This window comes from Phyllostomus hastatus, unplaced genomic scaffold (genome assembly GCF_019186645.2).
Source record: "Phyllostomus hastatus isolate PE091 unplaced genomic scaffold, TTU_PhHast_1.1 phas_scaffold_501, whole genome shotgun sequence".
Taxonomy (NCBI): domain Eukaryota; kingdom Metazoa; phylum Chordata; class Mammalia; order Chiroptera; family Phyllostomidae; genus Phyllostomus; species Phyllostomus hastatus.
Window position 1 is genome coordinate 58,802,182 of NW_025334033.1, and position 16,323 is coordinate 58,818,504.

Sequence of the window (16,323 nt, forward strand, 5' to 3'; positions counted from 1 at the left end):
AGTGAGAAAAGAGCCTTAATTTAGCTTTTGAAAATCACATTTCCGTTTATAAAAGCAACAAGTGCTTCTAGAAAATTTGAAAAATGAGAAATATAAAAGGAAGAATATGTAAGTTGACATAATAAACAGTCTTTATAGTATTTTGTTATAGATAAATATGTTTTGCAGCGCTTCTTTCACTTACTTTGTCATGAGTGTTTTTATCCGACACAAAATTGTTTCTCAAAAGTTATTTGCAATGCTTATATAATGACTTCTCTTCCAGAAATACCAGAATTAAACAGTCTTGTATTTCTGGAATTAAGACCACTATTAACTTTTTTCCAAAAGTAACGTTTCCCGTTCTACGAGCATGAGCTACACATGCCGACTTCCCTCCAGAGCAGAGTATATGAAACAGGTGAAAAGTATAAACTGTGGAGAAACCAGATGAACACACCTCAGACAGGCGCTCACGGTCGGCATCGACAGTGGTGAGTCACGCTGATAGTATCTGTACTTGACAGGATGTGGTCAACGTGACATTTCACCTCTGCTGGCTTCCTCAAAAAACCTGTACACCACTATAATCATTACAAAAACATCACACATATCAAATTGAGCTTCATTCTACACAATATCTGACTGGTAACACTCACACTTGAGCAGGTCCTCAAGCAGCAAGACTAGAAACTTTGAGAGCTCAGAGGGGCCTAAGGAAAGCTGACGAATGAATGCGGCATCACCATGGATGGAGCCTGGAAAAGAACACAGGCATCAGGTAAAAGCTAAGGAAATCTGAATGAAGTACAGATTTACAGTTAGCAGTAATGTGCTGATATTGGTTCATTCATTGTCACCAAATATACACTAATTTAAGGTTTTAGTAGTAGAGTAGCTGGATATAGGGTAAAAAGGACTCTCCAAACAATCCTTGCAACAATTCCTCCAGTTTAAAACTAATCTCAAATCAAAAGCTTGTCTTAAAAATAATATTGTGATGAAGATGTCTCTAACTAAATATTTTTCAAGATTTTAATTTCCTTAACCAAAACTAATAGAAAGAATACCAGTTGGTCTAAAGCTTTGAACTTGCTTATATATCTTGATATATATTAACAAATTATTATGCCAAAGTTCATACTAGCTTGTTCCTACACACAGAGTGTATGGATGCATTTCACATCACCCTTATAATAGATATTTTATTTAGATATTACAACAACAAACTTTTTCATCCTATTTCACTGGCAAAAGAAACAATATCTCTATTTAATTATCACATCTTTTATCATTCAGGATAGCTATAAATTGAAATATATAAACCTTTGTTACAATTTTGTCAAGCTTTTATTCTTTCATGTTAAAATCTCTTTACACAAATTAAGGCAATTGATATTTTTGTTATATTATTTTTGCAAAAATTTTAATATTTAACTTCTAATTGCATTTGAGGTACTTTCTGAAATAATATCTTTATATTTGTATATGAGGTAATTTACAAAACTTCTCCTTTATGACTTCTGCTATCCTTTCAAACTGTTACTTGTCCTTATATTGGGTAAATTCCCACCTATCTTGTTCTAGTTGTTTTGATTTAACTTGTGGCACATTTTTCTCTGTAATTTATTTATATTTGTGTATGGTTTGTAGGACTTGTAATGAAAGAGCTTAGCAACATGGAATGCTATTTTTTAAATAATGCTTTGTCTGTCTACTGAGTCTGCCTCCAGGTTTGTTGCACAATGAGTTCATATGTTTGTCTAGTTTGTGAATATGTTATTTGGCAAATCTGTGTTTTATTCGTTCAATACTTCAATATTTTTGTTGTTATAGATTTATTATAAATGTATGTAACTGATTATAAATAGTAAACTGCATGCAAACCAGTAGTTATACTTACAAAATGTTTCTGTGCAACTCAAGTATTTTTCTAAATGAGTCACAAATTCAGATTGTTAAGTTAAAAAAATCACACTGTGAGTTTTACTACATTTGCATAAAATCTAAAAAAGGAAGAACTGGCTTATCATATTCAATGTTCCCATCTGTGGACTTGGTATTTCTCTTAATTTTAAAATCTTTAAAATATTCAGATTAATTCCGTTTAGAAGAGTTCCTGTTATGATGACTATGAAGCATTTTTGTTTTTGTCGTTCCTGTTATGAATGGAAACTTTTCCCCATTGTATTGACTAGCTGATTGTCAATTACATAAGACATCAAGGGCTGTACCTTTATTTTGTATGTAGATAAAACCAAATTTACACTTAGTTCCAATAGTTTAATTCTCTTGAATTTTTCAGGAAGAAATTCTTGTCATATACAAATAATGGCAATTTTATCTTTTCCCTGATGTTGATCATTCACATTAATTCAGTTTTGTGCTTTATTGCATTGCTAGACAACCCATAAAAATATTGAATAATGGTGGGCACCTTTTGCCTTGTTTTAATGGGATTGCTGCTATCCTTTCAAAATTATAAATGATCTTGTGTGTTGACTTTAATAATTATAGTAAGATGCTTTCTACCCCTTTGTCTTGGGAAAAGGATAAAGTATAGGAATCCCATGTACTGTTGAAATTTGCAAGTATGCATTTCTAAAACTATCAATCTTGTGAGTCATGGAACTTAGAGTTCCTTGGCCATGTTTGCCTGCCTCAGTGCCTTTATTCAGACTTTTTTTTTCGGCCTAGGATGGTGTTCCCTAGTTAGTTTCTGTACCTCCTGCAAAGCTAACCTCTGCACTACCTCCTCCAAAAAGCCTTCATAGATAGCTGGTTTCCCTCACCCAGTCTGAAATTGGAGCATTTCCTGCGTGCACTGATAACAGCTAATTAATATGTCTAATGGTGCAGTTAGCACACGACTTTGGTTTCCACATCCATTCCTACATTTATGGCCTTTTCAAGGAGAGGGGTTTCCTGTTATTCCACTACATGTACCCAGTGACAGCCACGGTACCTGACAAAGATTTTTAAATTGTTTCTAGAGCAAAAAGTTATCCTGAAGGGATGTTAGAAATCTGAAGCTGATTCATAGATATTTGGTTCCATTCATTATGAATTTCCACTGTAGTAATTATAATTCTCTTTACAGTGGTTTGTATCCCAACTTCTCATTTTAATGAAAGGATTTTGCATTAGGTTAGCACTTACAACAGTCTAAATGTTTTACAAAAACAATAAAATCCTCATGACAAATCCATAAAACAAACATTATGATTTTTTTAGGTTCCACATATAAGTGACAGGTGAGTTTTACAGTATTTATTTCACTTAGCATGGTGCCCTTAGGGTCCATCCATATTGTCACAAATCATAGGATTTTCTTCTCTTTTATGGCTGAGTAATACTTCAGTGTATAATATTTCCATTGTATGTATGTGCATAGACCTAACATTTTCTTTATCTATTTACCATTGGACACTTAGGTTGCTTGCATGTCTTGCCTATTGTAAACAATACTTAAGCGAATATAGAGGTGCAAGTATTTTTCAAGTTTTTATTTCCTTTGGATAAATATCCAGAAGTGGAATTGCTAGATCATATGGCAGTTCTGTTTTAATTTCTGAGGAACCTTCATACTGTTTTCCACAGTGCTGCACTACTTTATATTCCCAATAGTACACAAGGGTTCCCTTTTCCCCACATCTTCACCAACACTAGTTATTTCTTGTCCTTTTGATAACAGCCGTTCTAAGAGGTATGAATTGATGTCCCATTGAGGTTTTGATTTGCATCTCCCTGCTAATTAGTGATGTTGAACACCTTTTCATGTACACGTTGCCTATCACTATGTCTCTGGAATATGTGTCTTCAGATTTACTCATTGCTCATTGAATTGTTTGTTGTTTTTTAGCTGTTGATAAATGTGATTTGAACGTATAGATATGGAAACAGGGACTCAGAAGGTCTTTGTGAGTGAGAGAGCTTGGGTTTGAACCCCGTTTCTCTGACTTCAAAGCTGCATCCGGGAACCCCTCTGTTATACACACGTACACTTTAATTTTACTTCCAGGGCAATGAGTGTTGGGGATTCACAGTATAAACCAGGGCAAAGACGACACTTGCAGACTGAAGCCTGGAGAAAACCTCCTAAGTCCTTGTGGTGCAAGCATGCACAAGTCAAGGGTAAGCAATACTCACATTAAGGATCTCCTCCAAGGTTTTATATAAATTTTCATCTACTGGGCTCCAAGCAAAAAGCTGAGATAATATTAAATCATGTTCACTTTGACATTTACTACCCAAAAGACTTTCATGTATGTTGCTACACCACTGGCCCATACAATTTTTTAAAAATTCAAAAATTTCCCTTTTAACCTCAACAGGTATGTGATTGTTCAAATGAACTTAACTTGATTGCCTTTTTTAGAACCTACAGTGGAAATTCTTATTAGATTCTTTAAAACCACTCTTCCAACTGTGAGAGTTCCAAGAATTGTCCTGGTGCTGGACATAATTGACAAATGAATTGACATAATATTTTGGTTTGGGATTGTGTAAGGAAAGAAAGAAAAATAAAAAAAAGAAAGAAAGAAAGAAAGAAAGAAGGGAGGGAGGGAGGAAGGAAGGAAGGAAGGAAGGAACTTTTCCCCCCAATAATTCACAGTTTTGTTTTGGGTCTAAATTACCAATAGGAATAAAATTGTCTTATTTCAGCTGATTTTCATATTTTGATTTTCTCAATCTCATTTCTTCTCTGTAAACTGATTTTTAGAACAAGTTGGACTTTCTGTCAGTGAATTAACTTAAAAATCCTGAAATACCACTATTTTTCAAATATGTTTTATCTTTCTGTTTTTAATTTGCTACTGAATATTTGTTCCCGACTAACTCCTTCCAACACTTCCTGACAGAACCTTGTTGAAATTTTAAATCTTTGCTCAGTTATTTTATTCCACCTACTCTATAGAAAATGAGAATAGTACTGCTATTATTTTATACCCAGTATATGATGTTTTTTTCTGCCTTACATGTGCTACCTTCTTTACACTTCTGTACTCAGAGTGCCTCTAAGATCCTACTGTCTACTTGGTTGTTACCCTTGACCTAGCCATGAATCCTCATAAGGATAAAAGATTTGCCCTGATGGTCCGATTCACATTCCATCCCAGCCACCCTTGTCTCTCCTAATGGAGCACAGTAACAATGTTTAGCTTGAAGAAAACAAGGCTTAGGGAAGGGTGGATACTTTTAAATATATAAACGTCTGTCCTGCAATAGATAGAATGGGCTCATTCCATGACTTTGGAAGCTGCCCAAAATGCAATTTATAGGGGGAAAATTTTTATTTGATCATATGAAAAAAAACAGAGCTATAAAATGAAATATGCTGCCTCTGTAACTACACTTTGTCAGCATTAAAGTTTTCAGCCCCATGGTTTAGAAAGACTACTTGTCATAGATCCTGGCATTTAAAGAACAAATGAATGTGAACAGGGCTCCTGCCCAGCCTTTGTTCCTGCTTGCCTGTGCTTCTCTCGCATTTTCTCTAAATGCAGAGCAGAGCTCTCAGTGTGAGAGAGAATATGGCTGCCGCAAGCCCAGCATAACTGTCCAGTGGTGAGAGTGTGGCTTTTTTCTGCAGTGTCCATATGTCCTTCCAGGCACAGGCCTCGGGCCCTGCTGTAAGAGCGAAATGCCCAGCCTCTCTGACTCTAAGCATGCTTCAGTCAAAAGCTGGTGCTCAGTTTTGCAGGTAGACATGCTAATCACTAGAGTAATTGTGCTTGCGGCTTGAATTTTACAAAAATAGTGCCTTACCTCAGAAGTGGTTCTGAGAGGAGGTATGGGGAGCATGTATTTTTTTTTATAAAGACTTGCAGGAACCTTGTGACTGAACTCACTCAGCTAGGGTCAACACACTAAGCGTTATCTTCCAGGCACCCCTGTTGGCACCCAGACATGTGCCGCCGTCAGTTACCACTTGCACTTCTCATTTTCCCTCCCCTTGACATAAAAGCAGCCAGAACTCAGGACTTTCTTTAGGTGGATTTGAGGCATCATTAAGTCTCCCATCGTCTCTCTTGGGGCCTTCTCGATTGATAAACATCTCCTTACTCTAAACTCTGATGTTTTGAGTTTTGGCCTTTTGAAACGTCAGGCACACAGGCTCAGCAACACTGCTTGGCCCTTGAGCCCACCCTTTGCACCAGTTTGTCATTGCCAGTGGACTTGGTGGTAAGGTTGGCTTACCAGCCCATACCTGCAGGTGGGATGGAAGGATCAGGCTATGCTTAAGAGGCTCCCAGGAGCAGGGCTTATAGAGAGAGGATGGCAGGCAGGTGAAAGTAACATAGACCAGAACAGAGAGCAGAGTCCACACAGAGCTGAAAGGCTAACATTAAAAATAAAGTTTCCTTATGAACTGGAAAATACTCAGTTGTGCTTTGGGATAATAACAATAATTCAGAAGTAGCATCTGATTTCAAATGATTATAATCTTGGCTTAAAACATTTCAGGTCTGAGAATGAATTCCCATCTTTGTTTTACCTAAACTGCTTTAAAAATATTTTCAGGTTTTTACTTCCCTGTGTCCCATATACATGCTAGACCTAGTAGGCCCAGCACTAAGAGATTTTCTCTAAAACTGTGAGTTTCTGCCTGTTCAACATAAGGAAAACAATATACAAGTCATTTGAATATGTTGGTTTCCTGCAGTAGGAAACATAATACTTTGTTTTCAAATTAACAAATGAATAATCAAGGTATGAGATTGTGAGGGTTTAGGCCTTTGATTGACATTTAGTAGATTGAGAATTAAATATGACACAGTGTGAGAAAGCTTGACTTTGAGGTCCCAGGGTCCTTGGTAAGTAACCAGGTAGACAGAAGGGCAAAGTGTTTGAGATAGTTGGGCGGGGCGGGGGTGGGGGGAGTGGCGGAAAACCTGTGAGAAGTATTCAGTGTAGCAGTTCCTGACTGACAAGGTTTTTGGGGTTTTTCAGGAGGGAGGGAGATTTAACAGATTGCAAAGGGAGATTTTTTTTTTGATAAAAGTTTCAATTAGCTTTTGCTGCAAAGTGCCAAAATTTGTATTTAAAGAATACAAGAGAGCTACCAAATCTGTTAATAGTTTCAAAGATATCAAGGCAATATTAGCCATATGGAATGGGGGTGGATTATTTCCTTTATTTTTATGGTTAATAGTGGTGTCAGCAAATATAGGAAGTTTTGTGAATATAAAAAGACAGTTATACAAGCAACATAATTTGTTTACTGCTTTTGGATTCATTTCTTAATATAAGAACTGTTAATCCATTAAAATATTATCATTTACTTGGCAGATTATACATAAATCCTCTTAGATTCTTTTTCTTTCTATTCAGTAATATTTTTATACAGTGGGTTTGTTGGAAGTCGGGACTGAATGGAAGTGGGATGGGGTATGAGGTCTGTAGAGATAAATATCATTACTTATTTGTTTGTGTGGCTATAATCCAATAATTGGCAATTTATCCTGAAAGAAAGGCAGGACTCTCAAGGCACAATTGTGATTTTGGTGGAAAGGTTTGGGATTGTTATTTTAGAAGGCATGTAAAAATTGTCTAAGATTCTGTCTATATAAGTCACATTTTTGTACAACTCTATTTTTCAAAGTAATAGACTCAATATCCTTCAGATATTATGAGATTCCCATAGGGGCTACAGTGTTCCACTTTTTCAGTGGTGTGAGCCTCTAAAAATGACTTTGCAACACTTTCAAGAAAAGACCTGGAACAATACCTTATAAATGGTTTGTCCCTTGGCATTTTGGAGTGATCTGACCTGAGTTACCCAAGCCATCCCCTTTCTATTGCAGGGTAACTTGGATGCCTCCAGAGATGTGGTTTTTGTTGGTTTCAGAACGTGCTCTGGGGGGAAGATGCCAAACAGAGTTCCAGTGATCTTAGGGTTTTGCTCTACTGGCGTGAAGAAAAGCTTGAATCACAGCCTCTGAAACATGGAGTGCTCAGGGGAACTTTTTGGCCTGTAGCTGACTTTTGTGTGGGCAAAAAGACAATGCATAACACACAGTATAACATTTGTTGTGGTTGTACAGTTATGATGGGGTGTGCTGTGCTCGTTTTCCATATATGTGTTAGATGTTTTGACATCTTCTGACAGTCATAAAATTGCCTTTAATTAGAAATTTCTGAAAAGCTGAAAAAAATCCCTAATATCTAGTCATAACCTAAATGTACCTGAATATTAAATTGTCATCACTGAGTAGACAGACACCGAATTCAGATCAGGAAACGGTATTTCCAGCCCTCCTGTTTTACTGGGTAACTATACTCACATACTCACATAATTTTCCAGTACCTACTTCTTTCTCTTTTGTCTTTTTCACTCAACATATCTGTGAGTTATTCACATTATTACATGCAGTTGTTGTCTGTTCATTCCTTGTGCTGTATACCATTTTATTTTGTGCAAATATTCCAAAATGTACTTGTTTCATTCAGCTATTGATGAGGGTTTGGGGGAGTTTATAGTTGGTGCTGCCCTTGTATTTTCTTGGGGAGCATCTGAACACTTATTGCAGGCCACAGACATCGGGGTGGATTCCTGGGTGGTAGGATGAGTGTATGTTCCACATTAGTACGTCTGTAAGCAGGTCCTCCAGAGTAGGCAGACTCCCCTACTAATCGGTGTAGCAGGGTTCCCAGAGTATCTGCGTCATTGCTGCTCAATCCCTCACCAAGATGATATCGAACATAATAACCGCAAAGCTTACAAGGAAAAAAAGTTTAACTCTTTATCCTCCTGTGTGTCATAAAGTCCTGAGACACAGAGACCAGTGGACTAGTGCACTTATTTGGAGCGTATTATACACTGATCTCATGTGTTTGTGCAGAAATGTTGTTCACTTCAGGCTTTTCGTCTTTCTTAAACAATTTAACTTAGTTTCTTTTTCCTAACTGATTTAGGAATTCGAAATTCTTATAGTCCATCATAAAAAATTTAGAAAATGTAGGTAAAATAAAAACAAACTGAAAATCCTTTGGATTTTCTGCCGCAAGTTGAATGAGTTGCCTCAGTACCTTCAAAGGGCCAGGGAGTCTCACCCGACCCCAAACACACTCCGCGTTTCTTAGCGCAGGCCTGCGTGGTCAGACTCCTGCTTCGTGCCTTTCAGTTCTGCCTTCAGCCTCTGGGAACCACTTCTTTTTCCAGGAATGTACCAGGCTCTTTCCCCTTGTGCTTCTCTCTGTCCCTTCCCCTGAGGGAATACTATGCACCCCAGTGTTCAGGACAGAAAAGAATAAGAGAGGGTGTGTGACAAGCAAACATCACATGGGGAACCCAAACTCAAACCCACGTCTCTCTCTTCCTACACCCAGTTATTTCAGTATTCTATTCTATTACCCTTTTTTCCCTTGGAAAAGACTTTCCAGGCCTCCCAAAATTAGGTCAAAGTTGTTGTTTTTTTCCTTTAATTTCATAACCACCTGAGCAGGTAATACTAATGTATTCCACTGGCATGCTGGAGGTGCTACCTGTATTAGATTTTAAGGTACCTGAGGGCAAAGACTGTCTTTTCTTTTTATATGTAGAATAGCTACTGGCAAGTCCTGCATTGTCTCATCACCGACTTTTATTTTCTCTGTTACTGACTCTCTGAAATGTTAATTATGTTTGCTTACTTTTTAATTGTCTGTCCTACCTGTGAGGACTAGGGTTACCCTGGTTTGTAGCCCACCACTTCCCCGCTCTCACAGGAGTGCTAGGTACGGAGCAGATCCTCATGTAAATGGGTGAATACCAACACCAATATACTGAATGAGCACATCCACTGTATCAATCCCCCTTTGTATTCCTTCCTAAGGCCCTGGATTGCGTCTGCGTGAAGTACAGCTGAGTCACTGAAGGAGTGGGATGTGCAGGGCTCTTTACTTGCTCTTGAAGGAAACGGGAGGAGCCTTCTTGCTCTTCAAAGGCCTTCCTAAATGTGTATTTTCTGAGTCTGGCCTATGAGAGTCTTGTTTAACATTGAAATATTGATTATTAAGTGTTTTCTGTTTAAGCAATGCTCACCGGGAAAGCATACTGATGAAATCCATCCGGCATTCTAATCTGTGATGAGGTCTTCCCTTCTTGGGATAGGCACAGGCATTTCTTGTGGAGACTTTGCACGTACAGGGAGGCATTGAAAGGACTGTTGGATGTGGATAAACTCCCCCAATATTAAAATGCCTCAAGTACCACTTTGTGTCTGGCTTTTGCCCCTTATCACTAGATAATATGGGAGGAAACATTTTTGGTCTTCAATGAGAGTTTTAATGAGCTCTGGGAGATTGGTCATTTCCCCCATGTAAGCAAAAAAAAAGTGATGAAATAGTCATTTCTTGATGGCTTGGTATAACTTCAGCTGATAAGTGAGGCTATAAAACGTGATAAACAACAATAAAGAGAAGGGAGTGGGACTGTTAGTTTGGGAAGAATGTTGCAATTACTTCCCCATGTAAAGCAGTATGCAACTAGTCAAGTCCTCTTTAGGAAGGAGAGGATCGCAAACAACATGTATAAACACCTACTTCCAGCAGTACATTATTATTTCAGTATAATCATCTCTGTTTTACAACTAGGTCATTTCTCCTCGACTTTGTTTTCCATGTAACAAAATCATTTTGGTTGATTTTTTTAATGAAGAAAGAACAATGAAGCAAGAAAAATAATTCACCTAATCAACACTCGGTTGCCAAACTACATGGCACATATCAGCAACAATGTAACAGTTTTCCCTGAATATTTTTGACCTATGTTTGGTTGAGTCCATGGGTGTGGAACCTGTGAGCACAAAGCACTGACTGTGGGGAGGCCTACAATGATGTGTCTGTACCGAACATGTACAACTTTTATTTTGTCCTTATTTCCTAAATGATACAGTTTAACAACTTACTTTCATAGCATTACATTTCATTAGGTATTATAAGTAACCTACGCATGCAAGAGGATGTGGGTAGTTATATGCAAATACTACCCTCTTTTATGGAAGGCACTTGGGCATCCACAGATGTTTGTATCTACCAGGGATCCTGGCACCAAAACCCCGATGGATACCAAGGACACCAAGGGAAGACTGAAAAAATATGTCTGTTTTTGTATATGTATATACATATGAGGGGGAGCCAAAAATAACTGGAAAATTTTTATTAAAAATTGTGTATTTATTCTTATATGTTTAAACTTCAGTCACCTTCAAAGGTGACTCTCCATTTGATGCAATACACCTATCAAGGTATTTTTTCCCCATTGCTCGAAACGGTTTTTGAGTTCATCCGTTTTGATGCCTTTTAGTGCTTTCTGCCATTTTTGTTTCACCTCTTCCACATCAGCAACACGTTTCCCTTTGAAGAATGTTTTCATCCAGGGAAACAAAAACAAGTCACTCAGGGTGAGATTGGGTGAATGGGGAGGGTGGGATGTGGGGGTCATGATGTTTTTGCTCAGAAACTGCTGAACACTCAGTATGGTGTAGGCAGGCGCACTCATAAATCACCCATCATGAAATGGGCAAATACTTTGAAAGTCTTTAAAAAAAAATTCACTGTAGCCTCTACAACAATGCCAGCTAGTGAACTGATACAGAGGGGTTCCTAGAACACTCACCTAGTGGGGAAGCCTGTACTACAAGAGACCCAGAATTATCATTCCTTTTATTTGGGGGGTCTCTCCTTAGTATACATATGTATGTATTTAATATAGAAAAAAAAAACACTGAAAGGATGTCTACCAAAACATTAGCAGCAGTCATCTCTGAGTAATAAAATTGTGAGTGATATTTAATACCTTCTTTAGACTTGATATTTATTTTCTTAGCATGTTAGCAAATACGACTAATATTCACCTCACTCAGGCATCTTTCACACTATTGCAGAGTAGGCACTGGATTGAAACCAATGGGAGGGAAGCAAAAGACAAACTGACACCAGAATCACTAACCCAGCAGAAAATAGAAAAGTCAGTTGGATTGATCAACTTTTGCCTCGATGGAATGACTAGATAGTTGTGTGTCTGTCTGCTGCTTTATGGTCAGAGAAAGACCTGGAAAAACATGGAACCCCCTTTCAGTTTAAGCAGCCTTCCATCCAGGGAATGGGATGAAATCCTAAGGGAAGACCTTTGGAGAGACAATTAGAAGCCAGTGAGTGCTAACCATGAGCAGCTTACGTTAATGTCCAGGGGACATGGAGGTGGTCCAGGAAGGGGCCAAAGCTGCGTGAATAGGAAACCAGGCTCCCTGAAGGAAAAGAGACGAAGGTATGGGAGAACGACAGGAAAAGGCAAAGAAAGAAATCCTGGGGGAGACTTAGGGTTCTTGTGGCTCTTCAAATTATGTGAGCTTTACTTTCATAACAGGGTTAAATTTAGCTGCCAGAAATGAATCTACTCTTTCTCCCCCACCTTTTCTTATAAAATAGTATTAAATTTATTTCAACGGGTTGTTTGAACTATTCAGTTTTGTTACGAGCTGATGAAAATTCATCATCAGCCAATGATAGTTTCTGCCTTATCCTTGTTCCAATTTGAAGCCTGAGTACAAGCAACTGCAGCGTTCATGTCAAAAGTGAGGCGTGCCAACGGGAAGTCTTCCTCTACGACGATGAAAACTTGGCCTCCGTTCCTACAGCGCAGAGTCGCCAATCACAGTCACCCACACAGCTCTCCTGTCACCTTTCCAAGTGAAGAGCCATTCCTCCCATCAGAGAGGTGTGTTAATGCCTGTGGAGCCAGACACTCTCTAACTCTGATCTCATCTGGCCCCACGGGCTAATCAGAACCAGACTTGATCTGAACTTAAAGGCCATATGGAAGAGTGAGTGTTGCCTATGACTCATTACCTGAATCATGCCTTTCCTTGTAGGCAATCCAGACTTCAGCAGCGAGTTTTTTTTTGGGGGGGGGGGGTTGTTTTCAAAAATCTACATCCTTCATCTCCCCACCATTGTCACCATATGGCATGGGTAGTCTGCTCTACTGGAATCTAAAATAACATGCAATGTTTGGTACCTGTGTTGGAAAACCTGAGATGAGTTAAAATGCTGATAACTGAGCTCTCGCCTATACTCACTGTGTCTGAGCCTGTGGAGTTTAGAGAGGCTCCTCACATAACTCTAATGCAGCCAAGTTCCAAATGCCACTGGCGAAATGGTTAAGAATCTAGTGTCCAGTTCAGACAGGGCTATGACCTGCTGGCTGTGTGCATTTTGGAAAATCGCTGTTTCACAGCCTCAGTTTCCTCCTGTAATAAATACAGGGTACAATTACCTGGATTCCTACCACAATGGTGGGATTCGATGGTATGTGGGATTCAAACCACTCAAGCACCTAGCAGGTCAATAAGTGTTAGTTACTCATATTCATAGGGATAACAATATTCTCTTTATGTGCCTGTCAGCTTGATGGGAAACAATTATGGATTTTGGAGTAAAACTGAATTCAAATTCCAGATTTGATATGTGTGGCTCCCTAGCAATGAGGACAAGCTCCTTTAACATATGGCAACTGAGTACGTGGTATGTTACAAGAATCTTCTAAATCCTCAGCATGTAGGGAAGAGTGGGATAAATGAGTTGCTTACTCTTGTGGTGCTTCCCATCTAGTGAGGAAAAAAGTAAATAACAAAACACACAGAGACACACACATAAGAGAATAATTTCAGATATTGAACCTATGTTGAAGATAAATCTGATATTTGACCAGAAGGTACTAGAGCCGAGTAAGAGTTAACTGAGAGTATTAGGTAGTATAAGGTAGCTGAGAGTATTGTCTAAAAAGGTGACATTGGAGCAGATCCTGAATGATAAAGAGGCATCTATGTGGAAGGAGGATTTGGGGACATACACTCAACATGGCTTACCACTGGTGATGTTGAACATGGCCATTTGGTTAAGGTAGTGTTCGCCATACTCTGCTCTGTGGAAGTGAGTAGGTCCAGTCCTCTTTCTTTTAGCAACATTACACTGGAAGAAATATCACTCACATGACAAACAAACAAGAAGATTTCAAAAAAAAAGTGTTGGGTATAAACTGATAGAACAAAATTCCCAACCTCAATTACACTTTGGATGATCTTAAATTTACATAAGATAAGCATCTTGATTATGTTATCACTATAAAACCCCAGATAAGCTATTCCCTGATCTTGTTGAGACTTGTTGAAGGGGAAGTCTTTGTCATTCTTAAGGCTTCTTTATTTCATTTCATCAACTCAAGTGAAATGATGTGTTCCCCCTGCTCCACACTTACTCAGGACATAGTTGGACAAACCACAAATATGATACTTGCCACAGCTGCATCCCCAGACTAGGCATCCAAATCTCACCTGCAGGCATAGCAGAAACCAGGTGGAAAAGGCAGACAATAAGGAAACCTAAGCAAACTTTACCTATGCCAAAATCTAACTCATGAATGTGCTTCTTACCTGTTCTTTCCTAGCCCCAGCACAGTTCTATAATTTTGGAAAATTTTAAATAAGTTTTTCCCCAACTACTGATTTATATTTTAAAAGTGCTAGGTCAAGATTTCTTAGACTTCAGAGGGTACTGGAGTCCCCTGGAAGACTAGTTAAAGGACAAATAGCCAATTATAGCAAGTACCCCGGTGATGTGGATGCCACAGGTATAATGACAACTGTCCTCGATAAGTCACTTGATGCTATAGTTTTTTATTTAAAAGACAGAGATGGGGAAACTTTAATTTTGCTATTTTACTAAGGGTAAGTTTTCAAAGGTCATAGCCTTTAAAAAGATATGTATGACTGGTTGCCACTGGGACATAGAGGTGGTGAAAGGGCAGAAGCCCAGTCTCAGCCGGGGTGACTCGTAGGGCCAACCCAGTCTCTGGGTTCACTGTGCTAGAACCAAGGTTGTGAGGGGGTCTGGGTCATGCTGTCCCCAAATATGATATTTGACATTCTGAATATTGTCTACAAACAATATTTTGTAGGAATTGTCTCAATTCCTACCAAATTGAGAAAACTACCAAAGCAGGAAGGTTACTAATCTTCTCCCCACTTGTCTGTTCTTCCCTGAAACAGGTCATAACACCCTCCTGTGAGAGATGCCCTCACCATGCCCAGGGGAAAGAAGCTTCCGTATCTTCAAGGCAAAGGACCTTCAGAAGAATTGGAGCAAACAGGCCTTGCTAAGTTTACCTTAGTTGACTGCTCTCATCTCGTAGTCCTTAACCCATTGGTCACAGCCCTCCACTCTGAATCCAGCCTAGCCTAAAATAGGGGATCTGTTTCTCTGAGTCTTCATTTCTGAATGAAGGCTGCTGCATCACATAAAACTTATATCACATAAATGTGTATGCTTTTCTCTTGTTAATCTGTGTCAGTTTCATTTTCAGATCCAGTTAGGGAAGCTAGGGACCCTGAGAGGGTTAAGAAAAACGTGTTTCTTCTCTACTGTTACAACTGCTTACAGTTCAAGTCCTCCCTCTGCCCCTTCCTGGGTCTCTTCATTCCCTCCCACACGCTGAGGGCAGAGTACTCCACATTATACATTCTTCATGGAAATGCCTGCCTCAATCTAGAGATGAAACTGGGGCAATTCTTGAGTGGGTGGTGACCGTTTTATGTGTTCGTTGGTTGGTGTTTAAGGTTGCACAGACCCTGAGTTCTTCAACCACGCTGACAAGAAGCAATTGGTTTGAATCACATATTGCCTAAATTTATGTTCACAGATTATTCTCGTTTGACTCAATGCAAGCTAAGACAGAATTCTTAGATGTAGCATTATTTTCACTTATATGCTCTGGGAAAACAAAATAAATTTCATGTATAACTATAGACAACTGACTTTATTCTGTATAATGATTTAGCTAAATTAATTGGTCTCTTATGTAAAAAGAGGAAGTTTGTGGAAAACTTAAGTAATATATTAGGCAAATAAATTAATTGTTAAGAATATCAAAAATATTATAATATTCTAAACAACTCTTGGTGTGTGAATGCCTCCCCTACTAATTATATTATTTGGTTTGGATAATTTAGTTTACGCTTTGGAATTGCATTTATATTTATAACTTGCCTTTCAGAGATACTTCGGCCTATTAAAAATGTTGCTTCATTTGCCAGCCAATGTGACCTGTGTGTGAGCACAAATCTCCCTGGAGAAGAAGCTGACCTCTGCTATTCTTTGCTCTATCTCATTTTCCACTGAAAGCAGGTGTCACATCTGTCACTGCTTGGCCACAGTAGACTATGCTAATTAACTTATAAATTATGTCCATGTGGCATTGCCTCTCTCCTGTGAGGGAGTCCTATTTGTTTGTTATGCTACATTGAAACAGGGTTAAAGAGGGCCACCAGTTTTGCATAAACACTGACCTACATGTTTGGACAT

At 38.6% G+C, this 16,323-nt stretch overlaps 1 long non-coding RNA gene across 1 annotated transcript; it reads left to right on the forward strand.

Annotated features, from left to right (window-relative positions):
- The first annotated feature begins 624 nt into the window (after positions 1–624).
- Positions 625–15,317, forward strand: LOC123808963. The gene is made up of 3 exons (XR_006783855.1): positions 625–760; positions 4,001–4,113; positions 15,012–15,317. It is a non-coding gene; the product is annotated as an uncharacterized LOC123808963 (long non-coding RNA).
- Positions 15,318–16,323: the final 1,006 nt, after the last annotated feature.